This window comes from Lemur catta, chromosome 8 (genome assembly GCF_020740605.2).
Source record: "Lemur catta isolate mLemCat1 chromosome 8, mLemCat1.pri, whole genome shotgun sequence".
NCBI classification, from domain to species: Eukaryota; Metazoa; Chordata; class Mammalia; order Primates; family Lemuridae; genus Lemur; species Lemur catta.
Window position 1 is genome coordinate 41,633,311 of NC_059135.1, and position 20,775 is coordinate 41,654,085.

The 20,775-nt window shown below is 31.1% G+C and overlaps 1 protein-coding gene across 1 annotated transcript in view; it reads left to right on the forward strand.

Moving 5' to 3' along the window:
* Positions 1-3,373: 3,373 nt before the first annotated feature.
* The window catches only part of CALCRL (calcitonin receptor like receptor), a 103,235-nt gene continuing 85,833 nt past the window's right edge, over positions 3,374-20,775 (forward strand). Inside the window, exon 1 of the mRNA XM_045559031.1 lies at positions 3,374-3,608. The gene's annotated coding sequence lies outside the window, so the exon portion shown is untranslated. The remainder of the gene's footprint in view (positions 3,609-20,775) is intronic.

Sequence of the window (20,775 nt, forward strand, 5' to 3'; positions counted from 1 at the left end):
ATTATAAGAATTATATGTATCTCCTCAAATTATTGATGAATTTTTAATAATACAGGTTACACATAATTGTGTTGATTATACAAATTATCCCCAAGTGTAAGTAATGACTTTCAGACAATTAAGAACACAGAGAAATTATTAATTCACAATATAATAACTGAAAACCGTCATAGAAATCATTTTTAAAATGCTTTATTTTGACTTCTTTCTTATTCTTGCACTCTCACCAGGGAAGTTCCATTTTTAATATGTTTCATGTAAAAGTGTTCTGTTTTTCTTTGTTTGTTCTTGTGGTGAAGTTATGCTCCAAGGCAGTATCCACACAAATTCAAAATAAGTGGTCAGTTTGGTCAGTAGAAACTAAATTCGTCAAACCACATTTTTGGTCTGCTTTAACTAACATAGTCAATATAAACAGTCATCTAGAGACTTTTGAGTTTGTCTCTTCCTGATTCTGAGTCAATGTGCATTTCACATGGTAACCAGCACTCCCTGTTGAGAGACTAAGGTGCTGTAAGCCTTACATGGGACCACAAAGATAGGCACAAATTTGCATGTAGGATTCCTAAATGAAAAACGTGTCACTGTTTATCATTTTACATACACTGCTCCTTACTTCCACAGAAAATCTTATTGACAGTACTCTTCATCATTACATCTAGATATGGTGTTGGCAGCTCATTACACAGAATTTAGCACTTGATTCCTTATGTGCTAGTCAATCTGTGCTGTAAATGACTAGATAGCAGGGCACATCCTATTTTTGTTTAACTACCTAAAGCACAACTAGTACATTATCTAACTCAAAATATAGGTTTGATTACCACTTATTAAATTATTGCAAGTGGCGTCAATATCTTGAGAATTATTATAATATATAGATACATATAATTATGTCTATATAATATATAGATACATATAATTATATTAGGCTGAATTAATGTATTCATTAATGCCACATTGGCTCAGAATGGCCTCATTGATTATTGAAATATTTTCATTTAGTTCTGCTACAGTTTTCCAAATATTTGTTGTCGTGACTCCATGTGTATTTGAGAAGTTTCCATGATCTATCTTTTCACTTGCCCCAGAATAAGTATACTCAGAATAGCTACCTGGAAGTCCTTGTGCCATTTATTTCTTCTGAAGCTTATAAAATGGCAACTCTTAAGGATTAGATTGCTGAGATGCGATTTTCCTGTTATTTCTAAATAAGGCTTATGGATGATATTAATAAAAAATTATCTACAAGTCTTCATGGACTACCACCATGGGCCTATGTGCCTAACAAATACTTTAAATATAAATACTATAACTTCTATTAGACTCCCCCATTAAGTATAGCACTTGATACATAGTAGAAGAGATTTTGCTCTGAATTTCAAGATGGGAGCACCAAGTCTAAAAAGCTTTAGCAAGATCATGCCAGAAAATATAAGAACCAGAACTAGAATTTCTTATCTCTTGGTCCAATCCTAATACTTTCTGCTTGTTTCTTGGTGACTCCCTGAGAAATATGCTAGCTCCACATCAGAATTCAATAAAGTTTTTAACTAGGAATATTCATATTTGTTTTCTGATTAAAGAGTCACCGTAGAGCTTGTAATAATTTGACCTTTTATTTCATGGGCCTATGAAAACAGCTCAAAAAAAGGTACAGCTCAACAGCCCCCTAAAGCAAAGCAAAACCAAGCCCTTAACTCAAAATATAATATTCTGTAACATCACAATTTAATTCCTCTGATTATTTTCTATCTTGCTATAACTGCACTAGTGTAACTCAGTTTATTATAAGTCTTTTCTCTTAACTATAATTGATAGAGATTAATATGTATCCTATTTTTAGGTATGTATTTTTTACTGACCTTGATCCTATTGGTCTTAAAATCAAAGATCGTGTAATAATTTTCTTCTATGATTCCAGGTAATAAAAATGTCAACAAGAGTACCCTGCTTTAGAAACATAATATTCCTTAATTTATGTTGCCTTTACCACCTTCATTAGTCTGTCTGTAAGGAGTATGGGCACTTCATTTTATTCCTGAATTGTTGTAACTTAACTATTTCTCTGTGCTCTGATCTTAATTTACTAGGAATTGAATGATCATCACAATATCTTATCTATTTCTAAATAATATGAAATTTGTTCATTCAAAGTCTTAGAAATAAAAGTGATTTTAGATACTATTTGATCCATCTTTTCTAGTTTACAGATGAGAAAATTTACACCCAGATAAGTTAAGTGATTTTTAGTGCTGTTTAAGTTTGAGGGGTTATAATAACTGTTGCACCTCACATATTTACCATATTATAAAAAATGATAAATGCATTTCAAATTTACAATTTTCTTCTCTGATCATATCTAATGATTTATTAACCTTATTCAGAATAAATTAAGTTTTGAGATAAAATTTTTCTAAAAAATTAAAGTATATTATGTATTTTGTATTGTTTCATAATATTATATTTATAAAATATCTGCATTTTCTTTAAGGCTATTATGAGATGAAAATTTTATAGTATAAATTATTTTTTAGATTTTAGGTGATGACATAATTATATAAAGTATTTTAAAATATGTGCAACTATTTCAAAATTATTATTTTTTTATTTCAGCATATTATGGGGGTACAAAAGTTTAGGTTACCCTTGCCCCCCCTAAAATTATTAATTATTCTCAAAAGGTTATTTCACTAACATATATACTTAAATATATATTAAGAAAAAATCCACACTCGACACACACACACACACACACACACACAATTACTTTATGACATGTACACACACTATGTCATGAAGAAAGAAAAAAAAATTTAAAAACTACAGGATAAAGTTTCTTACTCTAATTATGAAAAGGAACATCTGGTTATCATAGCTTCATATTAATAAAAATCAAATCACAGAATTAAGATGTATATAGTTAATTGAGGGTGGCTCTTTCATTAAAAGACGTGTTAGATAAAATGTTTCCTGGATGCTTTGTAAACTAATTCAACACAGACACACACACACACACACACACACACACACACACACATGCATAAACACCCACTCATTCCTTTGATTCTTTTTGCATAATACTATATTCAAATTTCCTTCAAATCACAGGCAGCTCTGTTTGGCAAGTTCTAACAAAACTCAGTCAAGGTGAAGAAAGCAAGCCAGCTTTTACTGGTAACAATGTATTCACACAGCCCGTGATCTCTGTCTGTTCAGGCTGCTTCTTGCTCTTGTCTCAGAATAAGAAAGGAGTGCAGCTTTCCTGGGGTATGCTATTTGAGAAAGAAAGTAACCTAACACTAACAGCAGGCGGGGTCAGAGTGATGTAACAGGAAGCTCTGATGTTTCCCTTCTGCTGCTGATCATTTACAATCTGACAACACTTCCAATCTACTCAGAACAACCCCTCTCTCTCCAGCAGAGTGTCACCTCCTCCTTTAGGACTACCAAGCTCTGCTAAGTGGATCTCATCCTGCCTACAGGATCCTGTTGCAAGGCTTTCACTCTTCTCCTTGCCTGGGTGTAAATCTCTTCTGCTGAATCTCAGAAAATCAAATTCCATCCTGAGAATATTTTACCAAGAATTTCCTTAGGAGCTGTGCTGGGTAAGTGCCTTATTCAAAATATATATATTTATCCTGAGTAGTATTCTCATGTAGTTTCACAATGTTTCTACTATAGTAAATGGCATTGAAATGATGTTGAAGCATAGTCTCATATATCTCACATATTGGAGAAACTACAGCATATTATCCCAAAATGCACATGAAATCTGTTACTACTAGATGATAATATTTACAGTGGCATTCTAGAAAATAAATTTAACAAGCAATAAAAATCTAAATGGATTAAAATGCATATTTCTGAACAAACATCTTAATCAGAGAACAATGCTTTTAAAAATTAGCTCTACTATTAACTAAGCTTGAATCTTGACAGCTGAAAAACATTTTGTCCTCAAGAAGGGTCTTTAAATTTTCCATATAATAAGTATTCTAAGAAAGAGGTAAAAGAATAACTACTATGGGGTCTCGCAGTCTCACACACTCTCTGGGTGAACAAAATGCCGAGTTTTAAAAAACAGTAATCACTTTGGATTTATTATATCTGCCTTCTATTTGCCTTTCACCTCTATTTACACATATATCTCTAATTATTGAACTAATGGAACTTTCATTGTTCGTTGTTGCCAGATGTGTTTAAATCTCTCTTTTGCTTATCCTGAACTGTTTCCGCTGTATTTGGATCATGGGGTCAGCTACAAAGAAAAAAGAAAAAAACCTAGACTTGAGAAAATATAGAGATTTTTACAATGATTCTTAATTTCTAAATCTTTAGCTAAGAGAATACTTCAACTTGACTGGTATTCCTCTGCAAACTTTTGGGGGAGGGTATGGTATCAAGATATCTGTGGATAAAAAAATGTAACAGAGTTTTCTCAAACAAGCATGTTAGAAAATTAAACATAAAAATTAAAGTATGTATTAAAAAAAACTATTTCCAGGATAAAACTTACTGAAATGTTGAGATAAAACATCTGTTAATGCTCATTCCAATAGTACAGACTGTCTTGAACAATTTAAGAAACTGGTATCTACTTAAAAAGTTGTATAGAGATATCACAAGTTTCTTGCTAAAGAAAGTTAGATGTCAGAGTTGAGTTCAAATTACGTTGATGGACATAAGTTTTAAATTATATAGTTTCTTATTTAAATGAAATTATACTCTGCAAAATTATACTCTGCAGGGGAAGCATCCTGCACTTAATCACCCATAATCTGGCACGTTAGCAGTAGACTGCAAACATCCTGAGTAACTCCTTAGTAATCTTCAACTCAGTTTTTCCACAGATTTCTCAATATGATAAAAACTTTAATTAATTCTTACATTTGTGATTCTGTAAAAGTACTGTGGCTGATTTCTGTCTTTTTTCAATCTTTAATTGTACTGAGTTCCCTGATACATGGAGAAAAGGGAAAAGTGTTTTTAGGGTGTGATTTTGAATAGCCATTATATAATTGGGAGAGAAAGTGGAAACAACACATTAAATAACTCAATGCCATGGGTTACTAACAAATATTAAAACTATACTATTTTTAATTCGAATTATTTTCTTAGAAGCAGGTACCATATTAATATTATGTATTATAATGAGTAACTCTCCAAACTTCTCTAATTTTTATTTAATTGATAGCCTCAAACCTATATTTTCTTTGCATAATTTAATTAAATATTTATGACTGTACTAATAGCATGATTTATGATCTGTATTTTCAAAAAATACTGTTGAAAAACACTAGACAATGAACACTGAAGGTCATTAGGCAAAGACATTATTTGAGGAAGTAAGTGGCAGTTTGAAATAAAAATTTATATTATATTCTAAAATTGTCTTTCTTTAATGATAAGAAAATATCAGAGTACCAGTGTAGTAGGCTTTTAGCCATAAAGAAATTAATTTACTTCTCTAGATGATAGTTCCCTGTAGCATCATAAAACCAATGCATTGAGTCTGCGGTCAGTTCTAAATATGTAAAAGGAAACATGGAATTGAGAAATTATATGAATGATGTGAGCTGAATATTTTTTACCTGAAATATCCTATTTCTTAAAGAGATATGCTTTAGGTTATGTTACAAGATTTTTTCTAGTTTATTTTACCACATGTCAAAGCATTATTTTAAAGGTTAAAATATGTGGGTATTTAGAATATATATAAAACTATTCATTCACTTTGAAAAACTTGGAATAACAGAAAAATTTTAAAAATTAAAATTGTGTCTGTAATTTTAAAAATTAATATAAATGAATGGCCAAGGCACATATGCTTTTCTCACTGGTGATTCCTAGGCTATAATGACATTTCAATGGAGTCAACACCTGGCATATTTATGAGAACATTTACATTCACCTGCATACTATTATTTTCATGAGTAACAGAAATAAAATCCAGTAAAAAATTCAAAATAATATTAAGAAAAAAGATTACCTGTTATGCTTTGTAGATTATGTGGAAAAATTATTTGATAAATATGTAAAAAAGTAACTGAACTTCAGTTAATAGCACTATTATATACTTCTAACTTAGACCACATTTGGAACCATTATAAAAATATTTTATAATCAATTTTATCTGCATGGTTAAAATTTGATAGCAACTTAATTTTTAAGACTTGTCTTAGTTAGACCTTTGTAGGAAAAAATAACAATTTTTAAAGGATCAAAATATGTATTCACTAAACAAAACTTATTTTATACTCTATATATGACTTTAAATTCAGCTTGAAAAAATAATTCTCTTTTTAGAGATATAATGATTATGGTGTCAGCTTTTCAGAATACAAATATATTCAAAGAACCTTATTTGAAGTCTTTAGCTTTATTGCTTATCTTATCTTTGTTTGGGATTCAGAGAAGCTTTTAACCCATAAACATAAGCTGTATCATTGCAATGGTGCTAATGAAAGGCACTCTGAAGAGAGTCAAGTTTGTAGCACATCTTAGTTCTTGACTTAATCAGAATTTTGGAGAATGCACTTAAGATGGACACATATATTTAAAAGCTTTCTCCGTGTCTAGTTTTGAAGTCCATAGTAAACTATTAATGTAAGCATTCATAACTTTTCAGGAATACTCTCTTTTTCTACCAAAGTACTTGTACCATGCTGCATTACAAATTATTTCATGAAATCTTCTCATTTAATAGATAAAAATGTTGTGATACAATAAGGTGGAAAATAAAAATTTACTGGAAATATAAGATAAGGTCTACATACTAACCAGATACTTCAACTTTTCCCTTTTATTCCCATGGTCATTACTGTCCAAATTCTTTCATCAATAGCAGTTATACAACTCAAAGTGTCCAGATAGTTTTCACAAATAAATTGGTAAATAATTTTGAAAACACATGGTCTTAATTAGTGTAAAATTGAAGAATAGGTAGAATACAATTACTAGTGAAATTTGGATTATACATATTAAGCTACCATGATTTAGAAAAAAAGAAGAAAATACACATTAGAAATGTGACAATAAAATCAACAAAACCAATTTAACTAATAGGAAATATACTTTTATTCCATTGCAATTCCAATTTACACATAAGTCCTCAGTAAATCCAGTTTATATATTTTTTTTGTCTAATTAGGATTATAATATTTTTTATTAAATCAAATTTGACCAAAAAATCTCTACATTTTCTCATATTTGAGTAATCTTAAAATCAAATTAATTTAATTTTTAATTTAAAAAGCTATTTTATTAAAAAAAGAAGAAACATATAATTTTTAAGGACACGATAAAGTCTTACTTCCTATTATTAAAAAATAAAATAGTATCACTGACTGTGAAAACTCAAGATTCCTAGGGTATTAGAAATATTATCAGATAATAAGTTGCAAGTATTTTCTAGAACACATTTTTCTCTTTTTAAAATTTGTTTACTTAAGGGACAGTATTATGCAAAGCAAAGCAATATATTATTATTTGCAAAAGTGGTCAAATGGTGTATTTATTTTTAAAATGAAAAAATGTTTTATCTTTTTATTTCTTTATGGTTTTTATTCAGTGTATGTTTTTTTACCTTACTATAAATTAAAAGGATAAAAATCACAATCCAAATCAACCCAGCATAAGCAAAATAAATACATAAATAAATAACTCCTATGGTATTGAGGCTATATAGCTTTATATTTTATTAAAGTTATTGAATAGACCCCAATTTTCAGAGAAATCTTTTGCCCCTTAACATGGAACATATTTTTTAATTAAAAAATGTCAATATGGCGTAAACTTTTATATAAACATGAAATAGTTCTCTATTCATGCTTAGGTTAGCCTGAGCTCAGTTATGTTTCCCATAAAATAATAGTGAATTCAGAGCATATCATCTGGTATATTAAATAGTCATGATCCAGTTAAATAGCAACTAGATGGTTTGCCCTTCTCCTTACGGCTTAGTCACATGGAGGATCAATAGCATATTCATAGCACACAGATGTGATCTTACCAACCAAAACTAAGATAAATTTGTCTTGTATCCAACTACTAATTTCATAAATTTTACAAATGAGTATTAATTTTAACCCATGTTCATTATTAACCTAATACCAATCATTATGCAGATATTTTGCATAGAAACCTCAATTTTGCCTCTCTTCTAAGGACAATTTGAAGGGAAAATTTTAACTTTGGTAAGTACCAGATACAAGTAAACATAATAGAAAATGGTGATAAAAACTATGGGAAAAGATTGTCATGAATACAAAACCATAATATTTTTTTCTTAATTCTACAGTTATTTGCAGGTGTGAGACAAAATAGGAGGCTTGTTTTTGACTTAGTTAATGGAAAACTAATATGAGTAACATTTTTAATGCTTTATTAGTCAATCTGCATATGCCTTCATTCAAAATTTACTTTCAATAAAACATTTGGTTTTAAGTCTTCTCTAAGAATGTACCAATATACTTTATTAATTAAGGCAAAAAAATTAACTTACACATTTGTTTTAGAAATTTAGATACGTATTATTTATAGAAGCGCAGCCTAATGGACTTTGGATTTAGATCACCCCCATATGAACCCAAATTCCACTGATTAGTTCCTCTTTCTTATCTATAAAATGGAAGTAAGAATCATACTGACTTATGAGGTTTTCTGAATAATCCATAAAATAATACATGGAAAATATTTAGCACAACACTAGGCACTTAGTAGGTTTTCAATAATTTTTTTTAGTTATCAGCATAAGTCTTTTGTGAATAGGACTGAAGACATAATTTGTTTCTACGCAAAATCTCATTCTGAACAACCAACATACAGACAATTAGAATACAATCTATTCATAAGATAGGGAAAGTGAACAAGTGTGGTTTATAACCACAATTTTTAGAATGGTCACCCTTTTTCCATCATATAATACATGCCAGAAGCTAATAAAACTAATATTGTTGATTATTTTTTCTATAGAACTTGAGTACTTAAAATGTGCCTTCACAGTAACAATTTTAAAAAGTATATTAAATAGAAATGATTGTTTCTTTCTTTTACACATGAAACTCAGTGAAACTCCAGGTTACATAATCCTCACTGACAAAGCTCTAGTTTTAACCTATGTCTATTGTAACTCTAAATCTTAAATATTTTGTCACACTATTGTTATTATTTATTTTCAGACCTCTCATTACTTATGTTGTACAAAGTGGAATGAGGATAATGATTCACCAAATCTAAACTGAATCTCTTCTAACAGAACATAAAAATAAGTTTATTTACATGAATTTGTTTATGTTACTTATGTGAATTTTGTGGAATATAGTACATTAAAGGTAAATTTAGATGTCTGTCAAAAAATTTTTAGTTTTGACTATCATAACAGCTGCACAAGCTAAAAATGAAAAGAACATTAAGAATGATCCAATAAATTCAATGTTTAGGATTCCAAGTTTTTGCTGGCTATTTTATTTTTGTAAAAAGGTCTTGACTACAGGCACCTCTTACTGCTGCCTAATGGCAGACACTTATATTTCCTTATTTATTATATTTCAAAAACTATAAAGAAAGCATACCATGGCAAAAACACATTTAGGTTTTGATTTAACATAATTTATTCTAAGAATTTCTTGTTGAATATTTTATGAATTATGACCCACATTGAGAATGTAATGAAAACTATGGGAGATTTACTCATTTCCCTGGGTATTTCCCATGTGTATAGGAGACATAGATGTTAATAAACTTCTGTTTCTTTTTCTAAAAAAAAAAAAAAAGGAAAGAAAAAAAGAGAATGTAGTGAAAACTATAAACTTTTTCTCCAGAAACAACAAACTATGTTCATAGGGACTCACGTTTTGCGTATAGTGACATGAGTTTCATGGCATCTCCCTTTTTAATGGATCCGTTAAGAGTTCTTGGACTCTCAATTTAAGAACCTGTGTTCCAATTAATTCACATGACAATTACTCTTTTAGAATGAGGTAAACTATATGTATGTGTATTTTTAGCCACCTTAGATACTTTTATAGATCAAAGAATAAGGGACAGCACTCAAAAAAAAAAAGACATCAGAAACAAATGGCCTACAAGATTATTTGCATCAAACAGAAGACATGACTGCAGAGCTCTAGGAAAAACTATATAGTAGGTACAATCTGCAATTGGTAATTTCTCATCTCCCTTTCTATATTCCTCTCCTTCCTCTAAATTCTTTCACTTGTCCCTGCTTAATCCTCACTCTCTTTCAAACCACATGCCCAGTAGCTACATTCTGGCCTCAGGTGGTCAAGAGTAGCATATTTTCCTGTATGTCATCCACATATGGTCTTCTAAAATTGCTCTTCCTCAAACTAAATGAAAATTTGGTATTATTGCAGTGTATTTTATTTGAGGAAGAAAGCATTTTGATTTCTGTTCACTCCAACCTGTCAGAGAACATTTATAGTTTAACTCTTAGACTGTGCAATTATTTTTATTAGAAGATGCTAGGATTAAACAGCATGGTCCTCAGTTTAACATGCACTTATGATGTGGCAGGCCCTATGCTAGGTGTTGAAGGTAAACAAGACAGGTCTCCTGGTCTGTACAATATCATCTCCACGTCAGTGTCATGCAAAGGCAGTGCCATCAAAGTGTGAACTCTTAATCCATACTACTGGCTGCCACTCTATTTTTCATCTTGTCACAAGATCAGGACTCCATGTTAAACTAGGGTGTTTACTAAAGTGACAAAACCTGATAAATCAGATATTTTCATGTTTAACAAGTCAGATATACACATATAAAAATATGCATATATTTATTATTTTAAGAAACATTGAATTTTTGATGAAACATCAAAAAAAAGAAAACCTGAAATAAGGAACAAACTAATGTATTCTATTTTGTTCACAATTTTATGTGTCTTGGTTAAGATATTCTGAAATACCTTCTTTTCAATCACTTCAAATATAAATTTGACCTTTCATACTTTAACAGGAAGTATTCCCTTGCATCTAATTCCATTGTAAATATCATGGTTGTATGTAAGGAATTTTTAATTTTTGAAACAAAATGAATGTGTCTAAAGAAAGTGATATTCTTAAGAAAAAAGCTTTGTGCAATGTTTGGCTTAATTAGAACAGGAAGTCCTTCAAATGAGATATGAGCAAATCTTAAGGTCTAGAACAACCTAATGGGTAAAATCCATAAAATGATTTTCCTAAATATTATTTTTTAATTAATTGAATTTCTCACAATAGTTAACTTCCTTAATTATGCACTTTCCAAAAGAATTTCCTGTACTATGTTCCATGTTATCAGTGTGAAAAGCCCTTTTGATCATAAAATTAATATATGTCCATATTTAAGAAACCAGATTCCAGCCTATTTCCTTCAAAATAAATATATCAAAACTAACAAAGGGTTTATATTTGAGCTTTGATATAACTCAAACATTCTTTAAAAATATCCATTAAGTGTATAATTTTTCATTTTAACCCTGAAAGTGAAGTTTGTTCACCAAGTTCTCTACTGTCCCAACTTGAGTATCATAAAAGACTGCATGTGTTCAAAACCTTTAATGTTACTTACCTGTGGCTTCAGAAGTGATAGGTAACATTACATGGTCTCTTTATCTATTTCAGTTTGTCAACCTTTCGAATCTAACACTTATGACATTCTAACCTTATACCAAACCATCTACTATAATTTGCATATTTGCTATGTTATTGTTTATTTTCTTTTCATCCCACTTACATGTAAATTCCCAAGTACAAAGATGATTTCTGCTGCTTTTTTCCAGTATTATAAACAAAGCACCTAGATAATTGCCTGCACATAGTAGGTGCCTAAAAGTTACTTAATAAATAATTAAATGAATGAATGAATGTTTCTTTATACCAGTCTCTACTTCACAGAAAACTAGATATCGACTTTTTATAATTTTGTATGCAGTACACAATAGATGCTGAGCTGAAATTCTGAAGGTGTTAGAATCACTGTACATTCCCAAAAAGAAAACATTCAAAAATTTATTAACACTTTAATATCTGAGGTCAACCTAATATTTATGCTTCACTGTCTTCTTATGGGAAGATAAATTGGTAAACATGCTCTCTGTAATGTACTTAGTGTTCAGGTTTCACTGAATTCCAAGGATTGACCTTTAAACTAGGGTAAATGAGAAAGTTGCTCAGTATTTTAACACAGAATGTTGAAGCCTTTCCCCAGATGGCCAAACCATGGCTAAAATTGGCAGAATTTCTTGTTGAAACTGGTAGACTTGCCAACTATTGCCTCCCAACAAAAGCCTTACTCCATTACTTATTACCTTTCTGGACAATAGCACTAAAGAGTCTATAGAAGGAAAAAAAAAATTAGCAATGAAATTAAAAGAAAATAAATGAATCTTTTATAAAAAATATAGCATGGAATACAACTTCTGTTTAATTGCCAAAACATTTTACATTAAGTGATGAGTTACATCACTTAAGGTTATACTTCATGGTGTAAGCTAGCTAGTTACACCTCTGGTGTTACTCTGATATTACTAAGCATGGAATAGACATGCTTAACACAGTGAAGGTGATCCAACATGTATAAAAGCTAAAAAACTACTAAAACAGATCTGAATGGTATACTATATCCTAAAATCCACTATGGAATTGAGATCAAATTATAATAATTAGCAAAGCCATTTAAAATTTATAGCAAATTATTTTTACACTCAATTTAGTATCAGACTATTATTCAGATTTCAAAATAGCCTTTCTTCAATCTACAAGTAGTATTTTGTTAGAAAAGGTTTCTAAGACTATTTGATATCTCTGCTGAATCTAGATGAGAGTGAACAAATATTTTTACACTCTTAAGAGTTTATTAATCTCTTATTAAGCTTTTAAGTGCTGATTTATAAATATTTAAAGATAATTCTAAGAAGAATGCCAACTGTCCATGGCCTTACATCATTATATAGTTTTGGAAGTTTTCTAAACTTAAAGCTAAAGGACTATTTATAAATTAAAATACATATTTGTGATTAAATAAAATCATAATTTATGGATTTTCTTCATAATGGAATTTAATAAAATATATCTTCTGAATTGACACAACTCACATAATAATAATACAACTTTTCTTTTCTGATTTAGATTTCTCATTTGTTTGAGACTTATAGAGCTAACTTTTTTTTTTTTTAAACACAGAAAGCTAATCATTCATCTACTTAGAAGTATCACAATTAAGGCTTTCTCTTCTGAGCACATACATGATACCCTTCAAGAAAACAATAATTTTCCTTTGAGAAGACGACTAATTGTCAAAATGCATTCATAGCATTCAAATAAAATGCATATAGAAAATGTGTAAAAGTTGTAATTTTACTGTTCTTCAACATGTTCTCTAATAACACAACCAACTGGACTTTAAACCATAGCAACATAGTAATTTCAATTAAACAACCCTGTCCTAGATGAAGCATTGCTCAAAACATAAAAGAAATTGTCAAATGACTTCTTCATATCACTGTCTTTTCCTATACTTTAACTCTTCATGTAGAACTTTCTGACTTTATTTGATGTGGTCACTATCAAACAGTGTATTTATGAAGTTGTTGTTACAAAACAGAAAGATAAGAAGGTCCTAACAAAAACCATATTTTGTTTTAAGAATTAGTCTACATTCAGTTTGTCACACAATTGTCTGGTGTGTTTATATATAGCGAGACAACCCCATATTTTACAACACATTTTCTTTACCCTAAGTAGCTTAAAATAGAAAAATAACAATAAAATAAATCTGGGGCTAATGATAATTTTAAAAAAACAAAAGCATGACAATTTCTAATCTGAATGGACTTGGTAAAACAGTGGAAATGCACTTAAAATAAACTTTACATAAATAAAAGCCTTGGTAGAAATTTCAATTTAGGTATTTTGCACTTAAAATTTGTGTGTAGAGATGACTAATTTCTCACAGTGAGCGTACACTTCACACTTTCTTAAGCTAGTACCAATCCCTACAATGACAAATAGTTACTCCCAGCATTCCTGTTCAGAAAAAGGCTGTGCCAAAATATTTGTTCATGCTCATCTAGATTCAGCAGAGACACCAAATAGTCTTGGAAACCTTTTCTAACAAAATACTACTTGTAGATTAAAGAAAGCCTGTTTTGAAGTCTGAATAATAGTCTGATACTAAATTGAGTGTAAAAATAATTTGCTATAAATTTTAAATAGCTTTGCTAATTATTACAGTTTGATCTTACTTCCATAGTAGATTTTAGGATGAGTATAAAATTCAGATCTGTTTTAGTAGTCTTTTAGCTCTTATATATGTTGGATCACCTTCACTGTGTTAAGCATGTCTATTCCATGCTTAGAAACATCAGAGTAACACCAGAGGTGTAACTAGCTAGCTTACAGCATGAAATATAACCTAAGTCAATTTTGTAATTCATGATGTTACTCACAAACAAATGTTATTAACAATTCTCTCTTGAGTCCTATGTTAACTAATTCCTACTGCTACCTAGTTCCTCACCTCCGATGTTTCTAAAGAAGTATATGTACTCTTCCGGTGTATATGTATCGCATTTTTAAACATATAATCTTAAAATGTTACACACCCTAAACTTTGTTCCTTTTGAATAAATCCCAAACACTGCATTTTGTTACAAGTCTGGTGACGGTGTCTTTGACAGGTGGCAAGGTAAAGGATGTGAAGATTCACCCAAAAGTTGATAAAATTAGAAATGAAGGAACAATATTAGGAGGGAAGGGCCAACCAGGAGAACACAGAAGATTCAGAAAAAATACTCACCTACAGAATGGAAAGATATTACTGTAAGAATAAAATTAACTTAGTAATTATTGCTTATTGCTTACTAAGTGAAAAGACTGGTAGAAAACCAGAGGAAGTTTGGAATTCAAAGTTTAAAAAACCAGAAAAAGAAAAGGAGAGTGAACAAGAAACAAGAGAGGAAAAGAGAAAATATAAGGAGAGGCTATAAAAGAAGAAAAATTGGTTCAAAAAAATATATTTTATTTGCCAGAAAAATTAGGATACAAAAATCTAGTGTTGAATCACAGAAATTAAGATGAGATGCCTTGGATACATGGCCATGGACAATGGGTACTCCAATGGGTACCATTTTTAGTTGGTATGTAAATGTCTTCCAGCTGCTTGGTCTAAAATTTTAGATGGAAAAACTTTATCTACTTTTGTTTGGGGAATGGGATTAAGTGTTAAGCCTAAGGATTATTCCTTCTGGTAAGAGCTGAGAAATGTTTATAAAGAATTTGTGAGAAGCAAACACCACCTTCTGGGTGGTGATTACTGCCCTCATGTTTTAAGGATTGAACCAAACTGATGAAGATAATGAGTCTACTTTTGAGTAAAGGGGTCACAGAGTCCGACCTACTGGTAAGTCACAGTCTCAGGACAGTTTCTCAATAGGTTTGGCTACGTTATTCATGCCACATTTAAAGCAGGAGGGCTGTTTGGTAAAATGAGAGTCTCTCAGCTTATTCCAAATTTACTGAATTAGTCAGGGGTGGCTCAGCACACAGATAGAGGTGATGCTTAAATGATCCTTGTGTGCCCTGAGACAGTTTTCTCTTTTCTGAACACTGGATATTGTGTAAGACATAACAACATATTAAGTTCAAACATATAATAACAAAATTAGAGAGTGAACAAGGCACATGTTTAAATCAAGTGATTGTGTTTTAAAATAACTATGCAATAAGTATAAATTTACATAGAACTGCCCATAAATAACAAGACATAATATAATATTTTCCCTTTCAATTCTGGACTAAGAATTATTAGTTTTGTGATTTGAGGCATATTTTTCATGACTGAATCATTCTAACTTAAAAGTCTTAGGAACTTGGCAGTAATCCAAAATATAACTTTATACACCCTTTCCACTACCATTGGATTCAGGGGTAAATAATACACACAAAACACATACAGACACACGTATACATTGATTCAAGGGTTAGTCATCGTTGGTGTTCAAAAATTCCCTCTATATAACTAAGAAAATAACCTGAAATCAAGTAGAATGCATACACCTAAATCATATAGTAAACTTTCAAATTCATCATTACTGTGTAAGGCAGCTCCATCTTCCACCCAAACCCCTTGATCTATCCCAAATATGTTGCATTTCATAGATTCACAAACACTTGATTACAGAGTAAGGAATCATAGTCTGCATACTTTTCTACCAAAAAAAATCTATAATTTTAAAATCTCTTATATAGAAGGTATTATATATAGCATAAATACACTGTTTAAATAAATCAACACCTGTATGCCTAGAACTGAGATTGTCTATCATGTTCTTCCCTGACTCACTCACACACACATCTCTAGAAGTAAACCATTACCCTGAACTTGTACTAATCATTCCCTTGTTTTACTTTATGGATTTACCACATATGTATGTGTTTCTAAGCAATATATTATTTCATTTCTCTGTTTTTATTTTTACTTTTATGAAAGTGGAATCATCCTGAATATATTCTTTGGAGATTTGCTTCTTCCTCCCAGCATTATGTTCTTGAGATGCATCATTGTTAAGGGGTACAGCTGTGTTTTTTCATTTTCACTGTTACAGTGTTCCATTATATAAATGTATCATGAACAATTTTTTTTAACATATCTCCTGGTACACATGTTTCTGAGTTTCTTTAGGGAATATAATTCTGAGTGGTATTTCAGGATCTTAGCATTCAAAGTACTTGTACCAATTTATATACACATGAAGAGTGTATGAGGTTTCCATTGCACCATAGTTTTTCCAATACTGTGTATTATTGTCAAACTTTTGAATTTTTACTGGTCTGCTGAGTGTAACATAGTATCTCATTCTGGTTTTAATTTGCATTTCCCTGATTATGAGTCACAGTGAATTTGTATGAAAATGAATTTAATTTTCCTCTGAAACATTTGTTTCTAATTGGGTAGCAGTGACTTCATGTTGTTGCATTATAGTTAAGGCGCTTCTCTTTGGTTAGGTGAGCCAAGTAAAGGAAAAACATATATGTTTTATTGCTTTTAAAGCTGGGAATGTATGAATAATATTTCTCATCATGAACAAGAACACAGATTGATAATGCCTAGAATCATACCCCTAACTTTCCATTCCTCTTTATTCAAAACTCCATCAAATACCTAGCAAAATCTCCTTTGAAAAATAAGGGGAGTAGGAAAGCAAATAATTCCGTTATTTGTGTGTGTGTGTGTGTGTGTTGTGTTCTGTTTTTAAATCTACTGAAAATTTAAAATCAACAAATCTCAGAAAGTGATTTTGTTTCTCATTCTACCTGTTGCAAAAAATTATTTCTCACATGTCAAAACATCATAGAAGGCATTAGAGTTTCTGTCTTTTACACGATTCCTCATATTGTAATTCACTTGATTGCCTTTATAGCCACCACCTGAATTAACCAATATATTTCTTCAAGGTTGTGATTTTCTCTTGATAAATATATTTTTTACTTAGCTTAATTGTTGTGCTTCACTATAGCAATATTACATCAAGAGGGTTTAGTTATTATTCTTATTCTTATTTGCTGTATTTCTTTTCTGTGTTTTCTGAATCTAGTTGATTTTGATTTTATTGTCTAATCACTTCAGCCTATTTTGTGACTTGAACAAAATTAGCTCCTCCTATTGAATTTTCTCTAGGTATCTTTATCATTTTCATTAGGGCTTTATAATGTTTTCTTTGTATCCTTTCTTCTTGAATATTTATCTTTAGTACATAATTTGGTACTACAGATACTGATATTTTTCAGAAGAAAGTGGAAGTAAGTACATGTTGGCACATATAATTTTGTTAATATGTGAAATACATTTACTAACCAAAATTAACACATCAATAAATTTTCTGATAACCACAAATGAATATTTACATTATTTACTTGTTCAAAACACCAAAAGGGTGGAAAGCTTCTTTCATATCATTTTCTGTTTTGTTTTGTTTTGTTTTTTAATTTCAATAGATTTAGGGGATATAAGTGATTTTTTTGTTACATGGATGAATTGTATAGTGGTGAAGTCACGGCTTTTAGTGTACCCGTCATCTAAATAGTATACATTGTACCCCATAGGTAACTTTTGATCTCTCACTCTCTTCCTACTCTTCTCCTTTCTGAGTCTCCAAAGATCCTCATACTGCTTTGTGTGACCATGTATACCCATCATTCAGCTCTCACTTATAAGTGAGCACATGCAGTATTTATTTTTCCATTCCTGAGATACTTCACTTACAATAATGACTTCTGGTTCCATCCAAGTTGCTGTGAAAGATCATTTCATTCTTACATATGGCTGAATAGTATTCTATGGTGTGTATGGTGAGCACATCAACTATGTATTCATAGTTGATGGGAACTTAAGTTGATTACATATCTTTACAATTGTGAATTATGCTGCAATAAACATATGAGTGCATGTGTCTGTTTGATATAACAAGTTCTTCTTCTTTGGGTAGATACCTAGTAGTGTGATTGCTGGATTGAATGATAGATCCACTTTTACTTCTTTGAGGAATCTCCATACTGCTTTCCATAGAGGTTGTACTAATTTACATTCCTACTAACAGTGAATAACTGTTCCCTTCTCACCAAATCTGTACCAGCATCTATTGTTTTTTGACTTTTTGATAATGACCATTCTGATGGGGTAAGGTGGTATATTATTGTGGTTTTAATTTGCATTTCCCTGATGATTAGTGATATTGAATATTTTTTCACATGTTTCTTGGACATTTGTATATCTTCTTTTGAAAAATGATTGTTCATGTCTTTTGCTCACTTTTTAATGGGGTTATTTGTTTTTTTCCTGTTGATTAATTTGAGTTCCTTATAGATTCCATACATTAGTCCTTTGTCAGATGTATAGTTTGTGAATATTTTCTCCCATTCTGTAGAGTATCTGTATACTCTATTGATTATTTCTTTTGCTGTGTAGAAAATTTTTAGTTTAATTAAGTCCCATTTATTTATTTTTGTTTTTGTTGTATTTGCTTTTGGGATCCTAGTCATACTTTGCCAGGCCAATGTCCAGAAGAATTTTTCCTAAGTTTGCTTCTGGAATTTTTATGGTGTCAGGTCTTACATTTAAATCTTGAATCCAAGAGGAGTTAAGTTTTGTGTATGGTGAGCAACCGAAATCTAGTTCCATCCTTCTGCATGTAGCTCTCCAGTTTTTCCAGCACCATTTATTGAATAGGGCATCATTCCCCTGTATATATTTTTGTCTGCTTTGTCGAAGTTAGTTGTAGCATATGGTTTTATTTCTGTGTTCTCCAATCTATTCCATTGAACTATGCATCTACTCTTATAATAGTACCATGCTGTTTTGGTTACTATAGCCTTGTAGTATAATTTGAAGTCAGGTAATGTCATGCCTTAAGATTTGTTCTTTTTGATTAGGATTGCTTTGGCCATGTGGGCTCTTTTTTTGACTCCATATGAAATTTAGGATTGTTTTTTCTAATTATGTGAAAAATATCCTTGGTATTTTGATGAGAATTGCGTTGAATCTGTAAATCTGTTTGGGCAGTATGGACATTTTAACAATGTTGATTCTTCCAATCCTTGAACATGGGATATATTTTCATTTGTTATGTCATCTGTAATTTCTTTCATCAGTGTTTTGTAGTTCTCCTTATAGAGATCTTTCACCTCCTTGATTAAATATATTCTTAGGTATTTTATTTTCTTCACAGCTATTGTAAATGCTAGTGAGTTCTTGATTTGATTCTCAGATTGGCATTATTAATTCGTAGAAATGCTACTAATTTGTGTACATTAATTTTGTAACCTAATACTTTACTCAACTCATCATTTCTAGGAGTCTTTTCCAGATGGCATTAGGGTTTTCTAGATATAAGATGATATCATTCGCAAATAGGGATAGTTTGACCTCCTCTTTTCCAATTTGGATGTCCTTCATTTATCTCTCTTGCCTGATTGCTGTAGCTAGGACTTCCAACACTATTTCTGTGTTGAATAGAAATAGTGAAAATGGGCACCCTTGTTTTCTTCCATTTCTCAGGGGGAACATTTCAACTTTACCCCCTTCCTCATGTTGTTTGCTAAGGGTTTGTCATATATAGCTTTTATTATTTTGAGGTATGTTCTTTCTATGCCTAGTTTGCTAAGGCTTTTTATCATTAAGGGGTACTGGATTTTTTTTTTTTTTTTTTGAGACAGAGTCTTGCTCTGTTGCCCGGGCTAGAGTGAGTGCTGTGGCATCAGCCTAGCTCACAGCAACCTCAAACTCCTGGGCTTAAGCGATCCTACTGCCTCAGCCTCCCGAGTAGCTGGGACTACAGGCATGTACCACCATGCCCGGCTAATTTTTTCTATATATATTCTTAGTTGGCCAGATAATTTCTTTCTATTTTTAGTAGAGACGGTGTCTCACTCTTGCTCAGGCTGCTCTCGAACTCCTGACCTCGAGCAATCCACCCGCCTCGGCCTCCCAGAGTGCTGGGGTTACAGGCATGAGCCACCGCGCCCGACCAAGGGGTACTGGATTTTATTGAATGCTTTTTCTGCATCTATTGAGATAATCTTATGTTTAAATTCCATTTATGTGGTGAATCATATTTATTGACTTGCATATATTGAACCATCCTTGCATCCCTAGGATGAAACCCACTTGATTATGGTGAATTATTGTTGGATTCAGTTTGCTAGTATTTTGTTGATGATTTTTGCATCATGAGAGATATTGATCTGTCACTTTCCTTTTTACTTGTGTCCTTTC